This window comes from Dermacentor silvarum, chromosome 1 (genome assembly GCF_013339745.2).
Source record: "Dermacentor silvarum isolate Dsil-2018 chromosome 1, BIME_Dsil_1.4, whole genome shotgun sequence".
Lineage (NCBI taxonomy): Eukaryota > Metazoa > Arthropoda > Arachnida > Ixodida > Ixodidae > Dermacentor > Dermacentor silvarum.
Genome location: NC_051154.1, coordinates 95,571,348 through 95,588,136, shown reverse-complemented (window position 1 = coordinate 95,588,136; position 16,789 = coordinate 95,571,348).

The following is a 16,789-nucleotide window of genomic DNA, read 5'->3' as shown; positions in this document are numbered from 1 at the left end:
CTATCTATGGTCCGTGTGGATCTATAGAGTCAGACAGAAACAATGATGTCCTCCGCGAAGTCAAGCAAGGCCTGGAATGCTCGCCTGTGCAGTGCCCGTGATGGTGCGCGCAATTTTGAAACAAACAAACAAGCAAGCAAGCAAACAAACAAACGCGTATCCAAGGGCGTCACTTCGGAGACTCTCCTACGGCCGATGCAAAGGTTCCTATGCTGCTATCGGTTAAGTTATAACGCTGCAAAGAGCTAAACAAGTTGAAATGTTTATACTGGCGCACTGCACGTGTAATGTTCACCTTGTACAAAAGCGTTTTCTGTTGCACTCCATCAATTGAAATGCCATTAAGGCCGTGCTCTATGGTTTTTGACATAAATTTCATTGCGTTCGAATCCTATCGAATGCACCATATACTATATGAGTTACTAAATAAATGTTGTGTGTCATGCATAGGCGTGGAAGAGGGAACTGAATCAAACATTGCATGTCCTTTTCGCTAGGGCTTGCCCGCATCCTTTTGACGCAAATAAGGTAAACTGAAATCATCGCTACTTCAGCTCCTCTAGTTCGATTTACAAGTCCTGCGGAAAGCCTGCAGTCGGCTCATTTTTTGCGCACTTTCTATAGCCCACTTTCTCAAAGCAACGTTATGGGGCGTCTTATCCACTCTGCGCTATGCAAGCGACGTAGACAGCAGCTGCGCGCTATAGACAATGCACTGTAAAAAGTGCTTTTTACAGTGCATTGTAAAACACACACACGCACACACACACACAGTTTCTGCCGTAAAAATAACGATGCCATGCCTGAAGCATGGATCGGTTGGAGCGAAGTCATTGTTGGTGTTTGCGAGGAACACTGTGCTTGTTTAGCGACCAATTGCGTGTATACGGGTGTTTGAGCTAACTCGATCGTGCCAAACTCGGAATATTTCTCACTATTAGCTCAGGTAATTAATTAACAATAATTAAGAAGCAACTTTTTAAATATTGCTTTAAGCGCAATATCTGCTACGGAGAAGTTGTAGAGCTGATGGGTTTTAATTTTTCCGAGCTGCAAAGAAAGTGCACGAGATTTGAAAAAGCATCGCTTTGCCCCCAAACATGCTACGAACGAATGATCGATGCTGCACGTAGACCGAGGGCAAGAAATAACGGTTTTCGATTCAGGTTGGCCACTTTTTCTGGAGCTTTTCATCCATGCATTGAAAGAAATTTGTGGCTCAACTATGCTATCTATCATTTGTAAATACACAACATCTTCCCGTTATGTTAAATGTAGCAGCACCGTAAGTACGGTTTTCAGCATATTGTGTCAGGGGCAGGTTGTGTTGTGTCAACGCGAAAATATTTGCACATCATCCGACGCGCGGACTCGCCAGACTGTGATGCGTGCAAACTATCCGAGACAGTAGAGCACATACCTGGTGTTTCAGCGAACACTTTCAATTTTTTTATTTTATTTGCATGTGGGTGATATAGCACAATTCTAGCCCATGAGCTGGTCTACTCGAAGAGGCGGACATAACTTGCACAAAAAATTGAAATGCATAACCGACTAATTACCAAAAATTAACTACTTAAGTTTTTAACTGATTACCTTATGGCACATTTTGCAATTTACAATCTCTAGCCGGGGAGTTCGCAAGGCGTATCCGCTTGGAACGAATTCTCAGAATGACGCCAATTTCCAGATATTAATTCCCGAACTTTGCGGAGAAATGCATTGGCGTTCCATTTACGTTTGTTTCTTCAATGCATAAAACGAAGTTTTGTTTAGAAAGTAAGGAAAACGACAGTGCATTTCTACCGCAATTTTGATGGCCTCTATCTCGTAGATGGTGTCATCCACACAATTCTTTTGAAATGGATATGCTTTGCACTCTCAGCCGCTAGAACATATATAAATTGCAATATGTGCCGTAAGGTAATTAGTTAAAAACTTAATAAGTAATTTTTTAATTAGTCAATTATGCATTTCAATTTATTGTGCAAGTAATGTCTGCCTCAAGTAGACCAGCTCATGGACTAGAATTGTGCTATATCACCCACATGCAAATAAAATAATAAAAAAAACACAAAAAACTTTGAAAGTGTTCGCTCAAACACCCTGTATACTTGTGGCTTATCCCCACGGTAGGCATTGATGTCTTCGTTAGCGCCACTTAACAACAGGCCGTTCAGAGAAAAAGTGTTACTGGGCCATTGACCGGACACATGAATGAAGCGAGCCATCAAGGCTCTCATAGAATATTTAGTTCACGGCTGTGAAAGGGCCTTTCGAACCCGAACATGTAAATAATGGCATCCTACTGCCTGCCCTCATCATTACTCCTCACTCTCCTAATTTTTTCCTCTTCCCTTTCCCACTGAGCTGAGTATCAAGCTGGATGACTACATATCGCAATTTACAAATTGTAGCCGGTGAGCTGGCAAGAATTAGTCTCCAGGAAATGGATTCTCATGTGTGTGTGTTCACTAATTAACTTCTTAATTGTAGCCGGTGAGTTTGCAAGACGTATCCACTTGCAATGAATCTCGAGGGAATGAATCCCCAAGTGTGTGTGTGTTCACTAATTAACTTCTTAATTACATTACGGCCCATATCTCAATTTACAAATTGTAGTAGGTGAGATTGCAAAACGTATATATATCCACTTAGAATGAATACCCGCGTGCGTGCGTGTGTGTGTGTGTGGGGGGGGGGGGGGGGCTTTCATGTTGCTCTACATTTTTATTCTAATTATAATATTTAAGAAGTTGATTAACTAATTGTACTAATCATGTAATTAGGTGGAATGAAAAAAAAGTAGTCTGAGTATTTCCAAGCGACTGCAAACATTTGCTTATTTGTGTGGGACACCCTATATATACTTGGCACGTCAGTTGAACTGATTTTCGTAGCCATGCACCTGACACCTGGTCCTTCCCTTGCTTGCTTCCGTGTAACGAAAGACGATTGAATAAATCGCCTCACTTTAAGTTACCTGGAAGAATATCTAGACTGGCTGCGAATATGACGTCAAGGCTTACCTTTGACGTCTTTGAATAGGTAATTGAAACGCACGCAGCACGCGCATATATAATCTAGGTGAAGAAATCCAGTAGGAGTGGCGGAATCGCGCTATCTCTCGCGCACGACTTTTAGAAATATTATACATTGTATCTAAAGACTAACAAAACAAAAACAAAAGCTGGTATATTTTTTTTCGCCGCATTTTGCCGCTCATTATCGGCATCTGTGACGGGGTGGCTGTATTTAACACACTTCGTAATCCCAGCACGTCTTCAACTGTGGTCGCCGACGTCATCTTTGACGTCTGATGCATGCAGCGGCAGCGCCTATACATATATAGCCTTCCGCCTGCAAAAATTCAGATCCTCCGTGAAATATGCCTATATAGTCTCGGTGGGATCAATGAGAATGCGCCGCTTCGCTATTGGCGACCGGCTTGGGGACACAAATTTCTTGCAAATGAGGTCGGATGTTCAATACTCTAAGACTGTAGACTCTAGAAGGTGCTTACTTAATAAAAAAATAGCCACAACACCTTCTGAACAAGCAGATGCCACGTGTCTGGAATGAAATCCGCATTCGAGTATTTTCGAGAGCCATGGCTGCGCGTGCTGAACGCAACTGAGTCGCCAGTGTGCACTGGCCTGTCAATTTTCTCGCGAATAAATTTCAAGTACGAGGAAAAGGGAGCTCAAGGACATGCTTGGAAGGCTCGTATAAAGTCGGGTACCCATGGAAAGCCAGAGCAGTGTGGAACCCTTCACACTTTGCGTATCGATGCACCCTAATTAAGCTCGTCCACTCAGTTAGCTTGAAGCCAGCCTTGGGACGATATGACAGGTCCCTAACACAGCTGTTCAAAAAAAATTAATAATTAAAAAATTGGACAGGCGCTTATTGAGCGAGAGAATGCACGTACGTGACTGTTTTCACATGAGGACCAAAATAATTTGACGTTCTGCCCTGCAGGTCTAGGATTCTTATAACAAACGATAACTGTATTGATAGCCCGGCGAGTTATTTGGAGATTTGGGCGAATACCCCTGCCTAGGTGTCGGCCACGAGCCCTTGAGCTCTGGCGGCTTCCTCGGCCCGCTGGGCGGCCCAGAGTTCGTCTTTGAGGGCGGAGCTGAGCAGCGTAGTCTCCCAGCGCGTTCGGTTCGAGGCTGCGTCCCCGTCTGAACCCCCCCCCCCCCCCCTCCCCCCCTTCCCCCCTCTTGTTTGCACTCCCATAACATGTGTTTCAGGGTTGCGCTGGCCTTATATATACATTTTTTTTTTTCACGTGACAATTTCCATGGAATGGAACTTATTAACGGTAAACGTCGCGGGTCGACGACACTGGTGCTTCTATTTCGTCACGTTATGCTCCTCGCCACGCGTGACTATGAGTGAGCGAGTAAGTGAAAGAACTTTATTGGAGGTCCGGCGAGGACGCGAACTCGTCGCGCACTTACCCGCGTCGGGACCGGCAGGTCTAGCCCACAGGCCCGGTCGCGGGCACGCCGGACAGGTTGTTAGTATGCGGAGCGTATTTTCCTTGGTAATGTGTTACTGACATACAGCGCTGAAATAACATTGGGCGACGGCACAGAAGCAAACCCTGTGACCACGGCTGTGCCGTATGCGAAGACAGGGATAACGAGGTTCACACGTCTCTGAAAAAAAAAAAAAAAAAAAAAAAAAAAAAAAGAAAAAAAAAAAAAACACTATTCGTCGTCGTTTCTCGTGCCCCCCTCTCTTCAGTACTTCGCAATATTCCGTATATCTTCAGTTTGTGCTTTGCGTCAGTGAATATCGACGGAAGCCAACTTCGGCCGGTTTACTCGTGCGGATGAACAGGGGAGGAGCATCGGCATAGGAGAACAGAGAGAGAGAGAGAAACACCGTTACGCATGACCGACCGAGCATCGCCAGCGTTGTATGTGTATACTGCAACGTGTACTACACGCGCACCAGGTTCCGGTACCACTTAATTAGCACAAAAAAGAAAAACAACAACGTACAAAGATGCAATGACGTCTACATTTCCCGTTCTATACACCCATAAACTATTCAAGGGTGTATGAAGGGCATTTCTCTTATTATGCCGCGTAAGGTTGGTAGGGTGCATGCGGGGATAACTTTTAGACTAAAGTGATGCAGTCATCGCCGTAAAAACGAAATTTGAAAAAAGTTATTCCGCACAAGACGTCGCGGTCCTCATGGACTCAAGGCCAGCGTTACAACGACCACACCCTGCCCTGCCTCCTGTGACGTTTTCTAAGCGTTTCCTGGCGGCCTTAATGACCTCAGGATCAGTGTTCTCCGGGGGCCTTAAGGTGAAATCCGTCTCACGTTGGAATTGCAGGAAATGCGAAAACCGACCCCAAAAGTGAGAGCCACCAATAACCCGGAACACACAAAGGACACAGTACGCCGCTATTTTAGGACGCTCTGCAAACCTCAATATCAACCTTGTGCGGTCAAAGGACTTCATCGTCATAGACTACCCTCACGTATAGCTCTCGAATAGGCCCTGTGACCCGTTGCGGTAGCTTAATTAGTGGCTGTGGTGTTGCGCTGCTGTGCTCGAGGTCGCGGGTTTGATTCCCGCCGCGGCGCCGGCATTTCGATGGGGGTGAAATGCAAAAACGCTCGTTTCCTTAGAATCATGTGCACGTTAAACAACCCCACGTGGTCATAATTAATCTGGAGCCCCCCACTACGGCGTACCACATAATAATATTATTGTTTTGGCACTTAAAACCCCACAATTTTATATTAAAAAAAAAAAAAAAGGCTCTGACTACACAACTATTCGGTTACTCAAGAGGAAGCTTTCTTTAGCTCGGCGTCAACTCCGATGCCACGTTTTTAAATGCATGTAAAACGTAGAAATGCTTTTATGTGACAACCGCTGGACTGATTTGAATGAACTTTGCTTAATTTTAGAGAGAAAGTTATGTTCTAGTGAGTCTAGGAAGCACAATCTTGATTTAGTGCCTGAAGTGTTCTACAAAATTGCCCGAAAATTGATAAGCTTAAAAGAATAGAAGCACGAGATTTACTCACAAATAAGTGGTATATTTTGGTGTATAATACATCAATTTTGTACCCTTTTGATGTATCATTAGGCGCAGTTTACAGAAACGTGATACCTTTTTCAATGATGAGTTGCAGAGTTGTAAACTTCATCTTTTAGTTTTTCACAATTTTGAAATTTTGATCCATTTTTTATTAAAAAATCGACGGCCTCAATAAAAAATCGCTTCCTACAGTCACTAGATTTGAACCTTCTTGTTCTGGAACGTGCAACAAACCTCATAAAATTTGGTGAAGGCATTTCCGAGAAAAACGATCTCTTCGTTCTCATGTAGATAGCAGCCCCCGAGCTAAAGACGGTACGATCTGGTTCCCCGCTCAGTTGTGCCTTACGTGCATAGCGAGATGGGTAATGTGGAACACTTTATATCGATGTGCCCGCAGTCCGATGTGCAAAGAAAAAAGCTGATTAGCAGCCTACGGAGGAATGGTGCTCCCCACGCGAGCTTTCAAGTCACAGTGTTGATAGTGTTTTCCTCGAGTGCTTGGAGTGATAAAGAAAATGGCTGTATGCCTCTTGACTGCCTTCCTTCGGAAGAAGTAGGTGATCAATGTTTGGTGAAACAGCCATGTTAACAACCTAAGAGATGCTCGGGCGGAACAATTTCTGGCCAAGCACGCCAGGGTAACCACACCAGTTGCACCACACCACCAGGCGAAAACTGATCGACTCATTAATTACCTAAACGAAACAACCGGTTACTCGGTTATCAAATAAATGAATAGATAAATGAATACATACATACATACATAATAGGCAGTGAGAGACCAAGCTCACTAGCCACAACCCTGATGACCAGCATCAGCTGGCGAAGAGGGCAAGACAGGCGGCCAGATCACATCGCTTACTGGTCTGAGGAGCCTTACCCGCAAGGAAGGCAACCAAATAACTTCGCCTGCTCTTAATAAAGTTCAAAATGAATTAAATTTTGGGGTTTTACGTGCCACAAGCCACGGCCTGATTATGAGTGGGGGGACTTCGGATTAATTTCGACCACCTGGGGGTTTTTCAACGTGCACGGTACACGGGCATTTTTGCATTTCGCCCCCATCGAAACGGGATTTGAACCCATGACCTGGTGCTCAGCAGCGCAACGCTAAAGCCACTAAGCAACCACGGCGGGTCAATGAAGTTCGATCACCATCATTGAGTATAGACGTTAGAGGACGCTTTGACAGCATTAGCGCGGACACTCTGATACTGATATGACCCCAGGGCTGCCGAATGAACTCTGCGTGCATCAGGTTCCACAGACCGAGCGGATAACAATATTGCTGCAGTGTGTCCATTTCTTCTTTCGCGCCGCGCCGCGACTCTGAAGTACCATGCTCCCTACGCGTACAAAGCACGCATATGACTTGGAGAGGCGAACCCTACATAGTTCTCCTCCCGTCACACCACCGTTGGTGGGGCGGCATCACGGCGTCCCCTGTAGGTTGTCGCGCCACGCCACCAACCCTGGATATACATATAGGTGTTGTGTGCCCTGGAGCTCCAGGGTCGTGCAAGTTAGTTCGCACATGAAGACAGCTCATGGCAGGGCGCATCGTGGACTTGAAATGTTACTCGTTTAGTTGTCAGTTGGCCGCCACTACCGAGAGTTAGACCTCCAAGCCTCCTTCTGAGAATGAAACGTCACGCACCCTGTCCCTGTGGCATTGCTGGTGTGAATCGTACACGCGTTTGCAGTTTCGTGGGTCTCTGGACGTATCCTTGAATGCGTGGGTGTGGGGCCAAAGCGGCTGCAAACGGGCCTGTTCAGTCACCGATCCAGCCCCGTCCCTCTGTTGATGAGTTTACAGCGGATGGCAGCGAAAATGTGCTCAGAAATTTGCGCAGCTGCACATACGGGAATAGCGCCATCCGCCAATGACCGGAGTCGCCGCATGCACGCGTCGTTGAGGTCGATGCGCCGCGCTTAGCACACGTTGCTGCACACATATAGTGCAGCTGCTGGTGGTTGTGCAATTTTCTCTATAGCGTAGCTCAGCAATTTCATGTGTACAGGTAACGGAAATCCACGCAACGAAGTATACTTTCTGTTTGGTGGCACACATTATTCGATGGCACAATAAAATGTTGAAAATGTACAGGGCGCGGCACAAGTCCCAGAGGAGGTGCGCGTCTTTTGATTAACCAAAAATACCAAGTAAATTTTTATGTTTATTAATTTATAAGGAAGTTGTCTTGCTTTCTTTTGCGTAAGTCTAATTATACGCTTTCTTCCATACAGCATTGCGTGATGTGTAGTGCAGACGAGGCACGCGAGACGACAGAGAAGCCCAAGACATGGCGATTTGTACTTATGACAGCTTATGACAGCGTAGAACATGCCCTTTTTAAAAAAAATCACTTCAGAATCCAGGCCTATCAAAGTATATTATAGCGTGGGTATACGCATTTTTAAACGGCAGTAAATTTTACTGCTCTCAATGCGGATTGTCATCTTTAAAATATAAACGAACTATAGAGGCTTCACCCAAGGTTCAGTCTTATCTCCATTATTGTTTAACGTTTTATTACGCCCTGTCCCATCTCAACAGGATGTGCAGCTGTATGTTTACACCGATGACATATCATTTTTTGCTGCATCAGTAGACATACATACTCTCTATCAAATTCTGCAGTGTTACATGAGTAACCTTACAGTGGCTTATGGCATTAACCTCTCTGTTAATGTCAGCAAACGTTCGGTCCTTGTTTTTCCAAAAACCGTTCCCGTACACCTTTCGCTGGTCTACCGACAGGAGGTAATCCCACAAGTGAAGTCACATCAATATTTGGGAGTTATGTACAACGAGAAACTGAACTGGAGCCCATACATAGAACGCAGTGCATCCCAGCGAGCATGTGCAGTAGGCATGCTGCGTAGGCTTAGCAACAGTCGCTATGGAATGCGCAGGGACGTCCTTGTAATGATTTATTCCATGTATGTTCGCCCAATATTAGAGTTCCGCTGCGTTTTGTTCTCGGGCGGGCCTGCTTACAAAATTCAGCCCCTTGTTCTTTTAGAATGAGAAATTTGTCGCGATTAATGTCGTATATCAAGAAACACGCATGTCTTCTCTTCTCGTTCGGTTTCATATCCTTTCAGTGCAAACCTTTCTAAATATCTAGGCATCTCCACAGAGGATATCTCAGTACGCTTTCATTAACGAGTCGGACTCATTTTTTAAATATATCAGTGGCCTCGTTTACGGTGCCCTCAAGTTGTTTTGGTGCAAACTCTATTGGACCCATTACAAGTTCACCTTTGTGAGGCAGACTTATTAAGCAGGCTCTACACCGATAGGTAAGATTGTGTTCGATTATATTTTTCCAAATATTGCTAAACATTTGCCCCATCAATTCCTAAATGGTATTTTGGAAGATCATCTTCCACAACTCGAAATCAAAACTGTGACTGCGACTGACGCTTCCGTCTGTGAAGAGAAGGCAGGTGTGGCATTGTATCGCCATCTCTTAATTGGTCTTTTTCGATCCGACTACCTGACGTCACACCTATTTTCCAGGATGAATTATTGAGAATTGTTTTAGGTTTGTGTGAAATACGTTCCTCTTTTTCAGCAGCCGTAGTTTTAACAGACTGTCTCTCTGTTTGTTTTTCTCTAACTAGTTCTACTTTGTCAAACGCGTTAGGAGCATTCAATTCGTTCGTCCCAAGACATTTACGCCTCTTTCGTTTGGTGCTTGGACACAATGGTCTAATACTAAATGAACCTGCTGATGAACTCGCAGTAGTATCCCATGGTGGCCCGGTAATCCCTATTTTAACATCGTCTGCGTTTTTAACAGCGGCGCGATTTAGAAAATTCACCACAGAGAATAACTTTCACAAATCTTCATTGTTCACCTCTGAATTTTCGCATCTAAATTTTCTTTAAACAATCGATGGTGATCCACTAGAAAGGCTGAATTGTCACTTACGAGACTGCGTTGTCGCGTTCCCCCATTCAACTTTGACCTTCACAAGTCTGCTATGGTGATATCACCATTGTGTCATTTCTGCAATGAGAGTGAATCTCTAGAACATTTCTTTTTAGCATGTCGCCGTTTTTAGGTTCAATGAAAAAGCTTGTTGGAAGAATGATTACGTAAACTTCACTTGACGTTCAATCTCCCGGTGGTCCTTTCTTTTGGTGTTACCGAACTGGGTTTTAGTCACAGGAACGTTTTTAGCTACAGGAACGCCATTATTGCAGGGATCTTTTCTTTCTTTCATTAGTATTTTTTTTTTACTTATATGAAACTTGTCGCATTTGTGACTTATAACTGCAACGCTCTCAACGACAGGACAACGTCACCGTGAGTCACCGAATCACTTCTCGATCCGGTGATGTGAAGCAAACGTATTAAGCAACGACCGCGGAAAAGACCGATTTTGTTTTTAAGATATTGAATGGATTCCGTGGACTGATAAAATCTCATAAAAAAACAAATCTTGTTTACTCACAACGCTGCTGTGGTCCCCTCGAGGCTACAAGTGCGTTTCTTTGCAAGCCGTTATAAATGAATGAAAGTGCTCGTGGAGTCCGCTCGCAGTCTTCGAACTGGGAAAAGTTTTTGCCACCAAATACACGTAACGTTATTACATTGGATACCAGCATTCTCTTATATTTGTGGAAAGAGAACTCAAGTTGTCTTGACATACACGTATATTAAACTTTCGACCCGCTATTTATCAAAAACATATGCTGCAGAATCCCAAAAGGCTACCTCCATGAGGTCAATGCATTCGAAATCATCTGAAAGCTTGTATTGCAGCGAGCGAAAAAAAATTAAATCACAACGCGTAGATGTTCTTTCTTACATTGTTTGTCTACAGTTTGATTGGCACCTCTTATGAATTTACTCCCGTTTCATATTCCCTCTCCCTTTCTGTGGTTTCATGAAGTTATGAAACTTTTGCCCTCACTCTGCATCACCTACATTTTACGGGCCGTTTGAAGCCAGTCCGCAGGGCATTTCCCCCCCGCTTCAGTTAATGCGAACATATAGCAGTGCACATCCGGCAATCTCTCTTGTGGGCTGTTTGTTACACAAGCTGCACTCTGGCTCGCCGTGCCTGCGGCTCGACACAGAATGCGGTCGTGTGTTGGCTTGCTCGTAAACGTGGTTCTCTGGCGGTATTGGTACCATATCGAGAAAGTCACTAAATTTACTAAGTTTTTAGTCGCCTGGCCCGAGGAAACTGTGTAGTTTATAATGTAATTTATAATGGGAGACACAGTTTTGGTGACATTTTTGGTGACGTAAATAGCCAGCAAATTGCTCTGAAAAAGGTTACTCGAGTGACTTTGGCTAGGTTCAATACCGCACCTCCACTTAATGAGAAGATGGATATCTACGTCTCCATTTGTCGCCACTGATAAAGAGATACCGAAGAGTTGAGCCATCTGAGGGGCATCAAAGTTTCTTTCCTAGGCAGAACAGAATCTAGAGATCCGATACCGTATTAGAAAATCGGGAGTTATTTTCCCTTTTCACATTCCGACCGTTAACTTGCCAGTGCAGGCGGCAGTTTAGAGCTATAGCTTAAAACTTACACGATAAGACGTCTAGAAACAACAACGTAAAAGAGGACAAAATTCCGAGCAAGTCATCATGGTTATCATCATTGTGATCATCATCACTTAGCGACTTTTCGCTACATCTGCAGAGCTTTGTACCGCGACCTGGGGCCATTGTTCCCAATAAAATTCTTTCTGGGGTTTTACGTGCCAAAACCGGTTATGATTAGGAGGCACGCTGTAGTGGAGGGCTCCGGATTAATTTTGACCACCTGGGGTTCTTTAACGTGCACTACAACGCAAGCAGATGGGTGTTTTTGCATTTCGCCTCCATCGAAATGCGGCCGCCGCGGCCGGGATTCGATTCCGCGAGCTCGTGCTCAGCAGCGTTCCCAATAAAGTTACCAGCACTGTTCTCTGGGCACTGAAGATGTGACTCAAGATACAGAGCACTGTGTAAAATACGGACCCGTTCCGATTTTCTTCGAGTCAAACTTGGTTGGATGGTGATGTACAAATACGCACGCATATTTACCAGGAAAACAGGGGAAAGACGATTATAGAGAGAGAGAGAGAAGAAAACAACAACTGTACGTTGTCGTTTTTAAGTCCAATTACGAGGGCTATAAAATTAATATAAATGTTATAATAATGCATGAATTAATTGAAAACAGCCAAACCGAAAGCTGGTTAACCAGACTGGAATACACGTGATGTTCCCTATACTACACTTTGATATTAGCCAAAATGCCTCGAATATTTTCTCTACATTATAAAAACACACACACACACAAACTGTAGGTGAATCCCTTAAAGCAAAGTGAAGCAAATAAAGTAGCAAGAGAGCGCTCTTATTTTTTGAATGTGGTAGAATCGGCCCTTTTGGCATAGTGGTACATAAAAATAACAAGCGCGACCCCAACCGCCACAAAAGGGAGGCAACTTTCTATTATACAGATTTAAAAAGCTGCATGGATGCGGTTAACTATAGTGACTACTGAAAAAAAAAAAATCGGCAGAGACCCTTAAGACTGCCTAAAGGCCGACATTGCACCGATTCTGGTCTGCCGACTGTTGGCGACAGCGTTTTCCTTCCCTTAAAGCGTTTGCCACAGCGTTTTCCGTCCTGTAAACTGCTCGCGTCATCAGTCGGCAGACCAAAATCGTTCTCGTGTCGGCGTAGAGTGAATCAGCCTTTACGTGTGGGAATGCGAAAACATTATAGTCCCTTTGATTAAATGTTTTTTTTTTTTTGCGCGTTCCTTGTCCGCGCAAGATCTCGCCTGCGTTCTAACTGCGCCTCGATAAGACCAAATGAAAATGCGCTAAGCGTCTCAACGCGATCGCTTGCCCCTGAGGAGTTCATAACTCGAAGGACCGTTCAGCGGCGCTCAGTTGGACATTAATGATTTTTATTTTATACACTCATGAGCTGCGACGTGACGTGTGCAATGACGCACGCACTTGGCACACCTTTAGTCAATCACAAACGTGGAGCCTCTGTGGCGTCGGGCAAACGTGCTTGTCTCGCGCGCCAGAGGCCCGAGTTTGACTCCCACCTAGACCGAAATGTAGCGAACTTTCTTTTCGAAGTCGTTAATTCACTTTGTTTACAGGAACCTCCCTGAGAAATGTGACGTCGATCCGATAATTCTCTGACGTGTTTTTACTGTTTACGCCGTCGGCCATTTTTCGTACCATCATTCGGTCACGCCGCCGCCGACGTATCACACACCCCGTGAACGAGGCGCCAACGCCGGACCAAATACCAAAGCCGACTGATCAGCTTCCGAAAATAATCCCACGAAAGCAAGGACAATTAGTAAGGGGCTCTCTGGTGCGCCAGCGAACGCCGGTTGCGGTCCAAAGACCGAGTCAGAGCCCAGAGTTGTCAATACACAACAAAATATATTCTTCACACAAGGCAGTTACACACACACGTGCACACCGCTTAGGCTAGACACATCACAATACAATTCAGATGGGTATTCACAAAACACAGGAAAATAATTCACGACAAGCACTAAGAGTCCAACACGTAAAGTACAAAATAAATAGGAACACTAAGTGTCCAATCGTATTCACCCGTGCTGGTCTTGAGCCGGGTGATCTCGGCGTAGTTCGAGGCAGATCTCGAAGAAGAAACTTCTTCCGGAAATGCAGACGCTCGATGAACTCGTCGACTAGCTTGCCGGGGAATCCCCTTCTTCCGCAGAGGGTCAGTATTCACTTTATATCTCTTCACCGGCGCGGTCAGATCCCCCTTCTGAGTCCTGGACGGCGTTTTTATAGCTTTCACCGGGGGTTCTGGAACCTTCGGTTAAAGTTGGTATCCCGTAGCACGGCCAAAGCCTGGGAATCTTCTAGTCAATTCTCGCATTTTCGACCGCCGCCGTCGGAGCATCGTCGAGGGGGGGGGGTTGAATCATCTGTAGGCACACGCTCACGCTGTAGTAATCCCTCTCTCGACTCGCCGGGTGAAAAGGTGTCTCGGCGCGCGTGCTCTCTCTCTCGTCGCCTTCGCGCAACTGGTGGATGCTTCTAGACTTCGTCGGTCGCGTCGGCTGTTTGAGGCGTATGCGCCTTCCCGCTCTGTTGAAGCTGCCGCGGGGCCGGCGTGCTTCCTTCGCTGGCTTGCGTGACACATGGCGTGCGCTTTGATTACGCGCTCTTTTGTGACACGACGTAATGAGTCTAATAATGCTTTCGCATTAATAAACTATAATTTTGACGAAGGTTGGGTGAGTTACCATATATTCTGGAACTTCTGCAATGGGATTATATCGAGGTGGCTATGGCACATCGGATACTTTAATGAGATACAGCATGGGCCGTCTCAGTAGCTGTTGAAAAAAAATCGTATCTTGCCTTCTCACCTCACGGCAAGTTAAACAGAGCACAGGCAACCACCCTTCGCCTGTTACAGACCAATACATGCCCCTCCCTCACACGATATCACATCATATACCCCGACATCTACACAAGCCACACGTGCAAGATCTGTAAAACTCAACCAGCAACACTCCCCCACATGCTATGGGAGTGAAAACATCAATACCCAGACCTTAATCTCGTGACCCTCCCATCGAGATGGCACACCGCCCTGCGCAGATCCCATCTCGACGACCAACTCTGGGCTACCCAGCAGGCCTACGAAGCGGCGAAGAGGCAAGACCTCGACGTCCCATTGTGGGAGGCCTAGGCCCAGCCGACTAATCCGCTGGTTCTCAATAAAGTTCACTCTCTCTTGCCTTCTCCACTAGACGACGGTAGCTTCTGTTTTCGAACCGGATGAGCTCGCGCAATCAGCGTCAATGCCCCGACATTGTTGTTTCCTATATTTTTAGGTATAAAACTGACCACCCCATAATTTGCTCATAGGGCTTTCTGGAACACACACGAAAAAAAAAAAAAGAACATGCGCTGAAGACCAGACGTGCTGTTTGAGGCATAACGAATGAAGACGTATTATTAAATTCAGTGTGTCAGGGTTGCGTTTTAGGTGCACTTATATACGAATATGTCATCCACAGTCTACATCAACGAGAAGTGTGATCAGTCATACGGGATTGTCCCCTTCAGGTTCAAGCAAATACAGCGAAAGTTACAAGGCCACGCATTCCAGATCTTGTTTTCTCTATTATATCCCATTCAAAGTGAAGAGCGTGTCGTTGCCGGCCACAGCATGCTTTCGGTAAGTAATGATAGTCAATGACACCTCTATACTGCAGTTTGGTTCCCGCAATCCCTATAAACACTCTCGAGGACCTCTGGAGGTTCCGGCCACCCCATCTAAATCGCTGCTTTAGATGGCAATTTTTGAGTACCAGAACGCGCTCTCTCCAGAAACATAGGTCAGCTCGTTCCGAGAAATGCAAGCGTCAAAGTCATCACAATTGAATGTGGTTGCGTGAATTATTCAGTATTGTCATCGCCGGTGAAGTATGGGTAGTAACAGAAACGCCTGCACCATAGCCCGAAGGCGGTCACTGAACCACTCCCCCCGCAATTACACGGTTTTACCTTCGGTGAAAGCAAGCCAGCGTTCCTGCTTTATTGTTTATTGTGTCAACCATCTACCGAGAGTTAATTTCGTACAGTGACGTCGTACAGCGATGTCGCCACTGCACGATAGCATTCTATTTGAAATGGGGGCCACGTCACGGGAACCGGCAAGCTACTTTCGAGCCACCACAGTTAGAAACATCCTTAGGCATTTTAATGCGAAGCGTAATTATTAGGCTACTTTAGGTAATTTGACTCGTTCTATTTTTATATCTAGTCCCTTACGCCGATAGAGTGATCCGAGTTGTCTACTAGCTTGGACCACCAACCAAGTATGTGCTAGTGGTTGTAATGCCGTCGTGGCCGTTTCTTTAACGGCATACACACGGTGTCCCAACAATCATGCACCAAGATTTAAGAATATGCAAATGCCACGTAGCTGGACAGAACCAAGGTATTGTTGTTTGTCGCCGCTTGGAGATACGTTATTTTTGCTTTCCGCATAATTACATAATTAGTCCTAATTAATTAATCAATTTCTCAATTATTATAATTAGATGAAAAGTGTCAATGAGAAATCGTAGAGCAACATGAAAAACTCCCGGTGCAGCTTTCTGTTACTCAATACGCGTGCTACATAAAAGTGTTTTCCCGAGCGTGAAAGAAGCCCTCGAATACAAGCAAAATTGCCGCGCGACTGGCCGCTCGAGCCTCGAGGCACTTTGCAATGCAATTTACTTATAATGGTGTTAAAACAAACAAACAAGCAGACAAACAAAAAAAGCAAGCAGGCAAGACAGCAAGCAAGCAAGCAAGCAAGCAAGCAAGCAAAGAAACGGAATGCCAAGCCCTGTACCTGATTGCTGTTATATCTGGACTATAGCAGTAAATTTATTCCTAATAATTAGACGTTCATGTAAGGGCGACACCACACATGACCGAGACATTTGGCAGAGTGAGGCATCGTAAGGAGCTCAGTCTTATGGGGCAGTCGTGTATAGTAACGCCTGTGAGGAATGTATGCGTTAGCATAAAGTTAACTGCAAAATACTAAAACTACTGCCTAAATGTTTAGGCCGTCAATGAAACGATGCGGTGTTTTGTGCATAAAAGCATGCGCTACAAAGGTCTTAAATACGCGCATGGGTTTGCGGAAGATGGGCATGGATGACTGTGC